Consider the following 8,125-nt stretch of genomic DNA (forward strand, 5'->3'; position numbering starts at 1 on the left):
AGAGATGAATGTATGAAAATATCACTCACGCATCACAATATATCGGAAACGAATGTAACGCAACTTAGTAATTAAGAAGGTCTTGCCCTGCATCAGTATTTAAAAAAAAAAGTTTTTTTTAGTGTGTTCAAATCTTTGCTCACAAATCTGTTTATTCACTTAGGAGTTATATATATTTTTATATTGATATCTCAACATTATAAAGGAGAACATGTGTGTCTGGATATTTAGAGGGCTTACGACTTGTCATAAAAAGATGACTTTAAACTGTCTATAACAATATTCTTCTTCTTCTATGTTGAGATATCAATACAGAAAAATGTCATTTTTTGTTTGTTCAAAATTTCTAATCTCCTTAAAGTTTTCGCCGGTAGATTTTATTCTGAATTTTGATACAACAACGCAATTGCATTTTTATACTTATTATTGTAACAAATAAAATTATGCATTTTTAAAAACTTGACTTGGTATCAATGGCAGCGCCATCTGTTAAATATCTGCAACTCACGCAATACTAATCATTGCTCATGGTGGACAGCGTGCTTCTTGACAGCTACTATAGTTTTCATTTTTATGTCTTCAACCATAGGTACAGTTGGAACATTCTACAGTCCTTCAGTTGTACTTCGAATCAAGTAATTTGAAGCTTTAAATGACATACCCTGTTATTGATTTTGTGAAAGTTTATAAGAATGTAATATGTACATTCATACATATGTATTACGAAATATTTCACAGTTCTAACGTTCTTATTAATTTATTAAATTCATTAACCATATTCATACTGTTATTAGCTTTTAACCAAAAAAATTAAAATGAATTTTTATTTACAACATGATGTTAGATGTCTCTAGTCAAGTTCTAGTGATTCAAGAACAAGGTTTTCTAAATTGGTTCATATATATAGAACTTCCAAGAATTTGAGTAGTGTGGTTGTCAATAATGGGTAGAATTGGTGAATGTTACACGTGTGTAAAGTGATCACTTAAACCAGCCGATGACGGTCGTCAGCCCCGTAAATGCCCAGACTTCCATATTCTTCTTCATCTTTGATGAGATGTCAAAAAATAATATGAATTTTTATTATTATTATTGTTTCGGCATTTACTTTGAAGTAAGACGTGATTTCATTGTAAATAAAGACACTTTTTTTTTAGCATGAGTATTATATTTATTTTTAACTACTAGTTTCGGAATCTACAAATGCTTCGATTTATATGTTTAAATATAAACCAAAGCGTTAATAATAATAAATTCAAATCAAACATCTTTTAAAGAATAATGGCACATTCGTGAAGTTTTAGCTAAGCAGCAATATCATCCAGTTTTACTGGTCATGTTTTGTTCTTTATATAGCTCTTTGAAATTGATGCGCAGATAGAACTTGTATACGAACGTAAAAGTACAATAATAAAAAAAAAACAAAAAAAAAATAATGATAAGTTGCAGTATAAATTATAACAACTAACCATAACGCCGCTTCCCCACAAGGGTAGGCAGAGATAATAGAACGCAACACCGATCTGTCTTTGCAAATTCGTCTCTTTCACATTCATGCATATCATACAAACCATTTGATTATTCCTCCTGATCACTACAAAATGAACGATGAATGATAAGGAGAGTGTTAAATTACCATACCACAGGGTTAACAATGCTTTTAATATAAATACAATAATTTTTTTATGCACGTTTTTTCATTTAAAAAAAATATTTCGAACACGATGAATAATGCATATCGCTCACTCCTTTCAAGAACGTCATAAATCCTTAATCGTCAATTTTTAGTTGTGCATGTTTTCGGAATGCCCAGAAAATGTACTATATCCCAGCAAAAGAGGCATATTTTTAACTTAATATTTACCCGCTACAGGGCAGAACATGTTGTTTTTGTTTCATTATTTTTTTAAATATACTAAATATTTTTCAAATGGAGAAAAAATCTTTAGGTTTTACATAAAATGATTTGTTGCTTAGTAAAAAGTTCGATAAGTGGCTTGATATTTATTTTTCATGATAGTTCTCCTGAAAAATCAAGTTTTTTGATTTATGGCGCTCTTGAAAGGAGTGGGCGATATATGCATTTCATATGAAACATACAAAAGTGTGTGTGTGTGTGTGTGTGTTAATTTTTTTTAAATAATTTATTAATAATACAAAAAAAACATTGTTTTCATGTTTTATAACATATTATTGCTTTGAGTGAATGCGTCATAATGACCGATATAATGTTTTTGCTAACTCATGCAAGCGGGTTGCGGTCTTGACCATGCGTTGGTGTTAGCTGGAAGACAACAATAGGTCATCTAACGTTTTATTAATTAATTACATTTAAACTTTATATGTATATATATATATATATATATATATATATATATATATATATATATATATATATATATATATATATATATATATATATATATATATATATATATATATATATATATATATATATATATATATATATATATATATACATACATATATACATATATATGTAACCTCTAGTAAGCTGGCTGTAATTTGAGTTACTTTTATAATTTCATTTAAAAGTGTGTACTTTGGTGCATTGTTTTGATTCGTATTTATTCCAAACCTTATACGTATGTAAAGATGCATAAAATTTCAGTTAGTATGATTTATTTTCGTCACCTTCAAATACAATATATTAAGTACTATAACATATCACTTATTCTTTTGAAAAAATACATATATATAAGCACAAATATGTCCATCACTATTTAAAGTTTAATTAGCAAGAAATTATGTTTTTATCTTTTGAACTGACTTTTCTTGGTGGAACTGACTTTTATACATATAATAAAACGATGATATTTTTTATAGTTTTTTCACTTTTATTTTATTTGAACAGTGACTGGGTTTTGTCATTACCTACATACATAATCAATCTGGACCAGTATGATGATATCAGTAACGACAAAATCCAATCACTTGTCAAATGAAAAAAAAGACAAAAACTCTACTTATGTAGTTGTTTTTCATTATATTATCTGTAAAACGTAGTTACCAAGTTATTTTTCGATTTTAATACTACCACTTACACGTTTTAAGAGGCAAAGTGAGCAGAACTTTAAGTTATCCATTGAAAATGTGTGAAAGCATATTTTTACTTGAATAAATTAAATTTAGGGAAGACACGTGCTTTTAAAACAGGTTTAACAGGATGTCAAAATGTAAATATTTTATTTAACAGATATAATTATCTAAACATTGAAGTTTATGGTAAACGTGTTTGTAATTTGAATATTATTTATATTTTTAGGTAATATAAATTACGATAAAGTAATAAAAAAACATAGTTTTAAGATTATACATTACATCGTTTTGAGTGTCCAAATACTTAACAAATCTGGGTTTTCCCTACAAGTTATTTTTACATTTTGACATCTCAAGATAGATGATGAAGAATGTGAAGAGGATATGGAAGGGAAAAAGAAAATGGAAGGAAATATAGAGAATAAAAGGGTCTCTGATACATTAAAGTTCTTTCAATTAAACATATCGTAGTCGTACAGGAGAAAGTGACCAACTACCAAACCGTAAAATGTTCCATTTAAGTCACTTTTGCTTGGCAAGAAAATAAACATCAATGCAGTTAGTCATTTTTACCTAGTCAATATATTATACTTCTACGTTTAAAATCCATTGGGATTTTTTCAGGGCAATATTAAGCTAGTAAGATATCAAATAGTCAATGATCACGTTTTTGTAAAACAATGCATTTGGTCACTTTCTCCTGTATGACTACGATATATGGCTGATGTAAAAACCATATGTACTGTGTCATGAGATTAGTAAATATATCTACGAGTTACGAAAATTTGAGTAGTGTGGTTGTCAATCCTAGAGGGGATGATGAATGTTACACAAGTTACACTTTCCTTATTGTAACAAAGATGGCTGTTGTGAACTCGCAGATACAGTTTGATCAATATATCTAGAAGTTTAAAATTTGGCTGTAAATCATGGGTAGAATTGGTGAATGTTACACGTGTGTAAAGTGTTCACTTAACCAAGTATATATATACGTTCCGTATTACCCAGACTTCCATATTCTTCTTCATCTTTGCTGTGATATCAAAAAATAATGTTATCTTAAGTATTATTAAGGTGAAAAAAATTTATTTGGGAATGATATTTGGGAATTTGAAGCTTCTATAGATGTCGGCTGCCAGCTCCTTTGCATCCTCCCAAGTCAGATCCGCGTCCCGAAGTTCTGACGAGAACTGACGACGAATTGTCAGCAGTGGTCGTCCTGGGCGGCGCGAACCTGATGCCTTGTAAAAGAGGCAAGCTTGATTAAGGCTCTCCAAGCCAACTGAATCACCTTTTCTTGACGACAGTTGTGACCAAGATTTGCTGCGTCCTACGCCTTATCTCTTCATTCCTCACAAAGTCAAACCACCGCACGCCTAAGATTCTCCGCAAACACCTGTTCTCAAAGCTTAAAAGCAAGACAGAAAAACACAGAAAAGCCCGGAGACAGTTTGTGGACTCCATATGCTCCACCTAGGGAGCGGATATGGTTAATAATATAATAATAGTTGTAGGTGCACATTTGAAGGGACAAAATGATCACTTAAACCAGCTTGTGACGGATCACAAACCCTCTAAATACCCAGACTTCCAAATTTTTCTTCATCTATGTTAAGATGTCACAAGAAGTAGTATGTATGTAAAATTTTAATAAACGAAAATTCTAGGTTCCTTATAATTATGTAGGAAAACAAAGAAACGTCTTCGACAAAAACTCTATTTCTCAATAAACTTGTTTCAGTTTGTACTGACATTGTTATTTGAGTGAATAAGTACCATACATAATTCAATGGAGGTAATAATATGTGATACGTACTGCCCAAAATTATTGAAAAACTCAATCTTTTTTGTTAACAGAGAGACAGTTATAAAGCTTTAACAAATTGTAAAGAGTAATTAATAGATTAAGTTTAACTAGGCGTTTCATAAGCGTTCGAGGAATTTGATGAAGTAAAGATTAACTGCCAACGCCTGGTCGTTATGATATAATTTGTATGGATTAAATATATTGTGAGGTTTAATCGATTTTCAGCAAGTTGATACGAGATGAGAGAAAGTAGTATTATGGTGATAGTGATTATCACAAGATGACCGTTTATATAATCATGGTATATTATAGTAACCAGGCGTTAAGTTATTAAAAAAAGTTATTAAATAAAGTTCAAATTTGACCATTTAAACAAAAGGTCCATGAAAATATAAAAAAATATCCGATTCATTCCTACTTATTTAGTTAAAACTATGATTATAATAAAAGTCTTGGACCAAGAAATGGAGTTTTTTTACGTATTTTATTTATTTTTATTTTTTTAATTTTTTTTTTAACCTTAATCCTAAAATGAGTCGGTAATGTAAATTACTCATTGGGAATATTATGAATGTTACTCTCATGTATGTATTTTGTTTTAAAAGAATAGAGTAATATAATTAAAATGTAACTTTGTTTTTAAATCACTATACACATTTTATAGTGATTTTAAAACAAAGTTAAATTTTAATTATAAAATGGAAAATCACAAAGTCATGGCTTCAAATATATTTTTTTTAAAAAAGAGTGTAAAAATACTTTTATTTGTTTTGACGCTATTGGGAATTGAACCCGGGACCTCCAGCACGGTAGTCGAACACGCCGAACACTAACCCTACGGAGTAGTACTAAATGGTGTTGGTAATTTAGGGCGATGTTATTCCTTCTTCTATCCGTAAAGGAAATTAATTCATCGAAAAATATAAATTTCATTGTCAAGTTTTTGTAATTGATGTGTTTATTTTTATCTTTGTTTTTGAGATTTCCAATGACGTAAAGTTGATTAATTAAGCATGTTTTTTCCCCGCCGATGTTATTACCAGTAACTTTATACTTGAATGCCAGGCAACTTGAGTGAATCCATAGTTTAAGTGTTTTTGTAGCTATTAATGCTGGGTTCATAATGTATTCCTAGGTTTTTTATTATAGTCTTTAGCTGTTCCAAGAAGAGTTCTTGTTCAGTAATAATTACGTCAAATTTAAAAAAAAGTAGTGTTCTTCACTAATGAATCTTATAGATATAACATCAAGATTTGGATCTCAAATTCAAATGGCAAGCGTCTCAGCTTAATAAAATCTTTCCATGCAACATTTTGACTGTGTCCAAATACTTGTTCATAAATGTGGACTATCTCCAATTATAGAAGTTATTTTCATATTTTTTTGACATCTCATCAAAGACGAAGAAGAATATGGAAGTCTAGGCATTTACAAAGCTGACGACCGTCATAGGTTGGTTTAAAAACAACAAACAATAGCAACGAAACATTGGTTTTAGAACAACGTTTCGAAATTAATACACACAGATTTATATATATATATATATATATATATATATATATATATATATATATATATATATATATATATATATATATATATATATATATATATATATATATATATATATATATATATATATATATATATATATATATATATATATATATATATATATATATATATATATATATATATATATATATATATATATATATATATATATATATATATATATTTATATATATATATTTATATATATTTATATATATATATATATATATATATATATATATATATATATATATATATATATATATATATATATATATATATATATATATATATATATATATATATATATATATATATATATATATATATATATATATATATATATATATATATATATATATATATATATATATATATATATATATATACATATATACATATATATATATTCAACACCATCTAAAAACATATTCGGAGGTGTTCCTCGTATTATGGACCAGGGCTGCTTCTTTCAGTAACTGAGATGATAAATAGCGAAAAGTATCACTCGATTCTATATAATCGTAATAATCGATAAATATACGATTTTTTTTCATCATCAGAAAATCTATGAATTATTATATAAATTTACGTACAGTATCGAACAGATAAATTGAAACAAAACTTTTTATCATATTTTCGTACACCCTCTAAAAAAATGTTTTGGGGGTGTTCCTCGTATTATGGACCAGGGCTGCTTCTTTCAGTGACTGAGATGATGAATAGCGAGAAGTATCTCCCAATTATACTGGAAAAGATACTACCAGATATACAAAAACGAAGGTCAAATGGTAATGGAATATTTCAGCAGGATTGAACTCCCTGCCACAAATTAAAAAATAATCATGAAATTTTTCACACAAACAATGAACTATGATGGACTAGTCAAGAATTTGGCCAGACAAAAACCTAATTGAAAATCTATCGGCAATTTTTAAGAATCGGCTCTCCAAAATTTATTGCACTACGGTGATAAAATTCGATTTGTCCATACTTCAAGTATGGTTTCGACACGAAAAATGGCATCCACGTGCCAAAACCTTATATAATAGATGCCAAGGAGAGTAAAACATTTTATTGAGCCCAAATGAGATCATATTAAATATAAATTTGTGAAATAACTAATGAACAAAAGACTTAACATATTTTTTTACGAAAATACAACAGCAAAAAGTTTTGTTTCAATTAATCTGTTCGATACTGTATATTTTAAATCAATCACAATATTTTGTGCGTCCAAATATTACATTATATTAGCCTTTTCAAATGAAACGTTTTCTTAAAAATTTCAAAGCAATCTGTGAATTACTTTAGAATATTTCATATTTTTGAGAAACATATATTTACATTACTATTTGCATCGATTATATGTTACAAGTATGTGACAAAGGTTATTTTTCCTCAACAACGACATCTCTTGGATTTCTTTTAAATTTTTTTCCGGTTATATTCAAATAACGACATGTGAATGAAATAAAAATGAAAGGTTTTTCCTTACGTCAAGTTTTTTCATTTGAAATTCTTTGCAGAGTTGTGAAGCGATACCGAGGGATGGCGCTAACCAATAGTTCGTATAACTATTAAAGGTATAAAATTAATTAATTAAAAAATAAAATGACATGAGGTTTACCATTATGTTAATTTGATATTGAAATTTTAAAATAAGATAGATGTACAACATTTTGAGTGTGTCCAAATACTTGT

Source organism: Brachycentrus maculatus, unplaced genomic scaffold, assembly GCF_059751285.1.
Source record: "Brachycentrus maculatus isolate JH-2025_06_01 unplaced genomic scaffold, ASM5975128v1 h1tg000265l, whole genome shotgun sequence".
Classification (NCBI taxonomy): domain Eukaryota; kingdom Metazoa; phylum Arthropoda; class Insecta; order Trichoptera; family Brachycentridae; genus Brachycentrus; species Brachycentrus maculatus.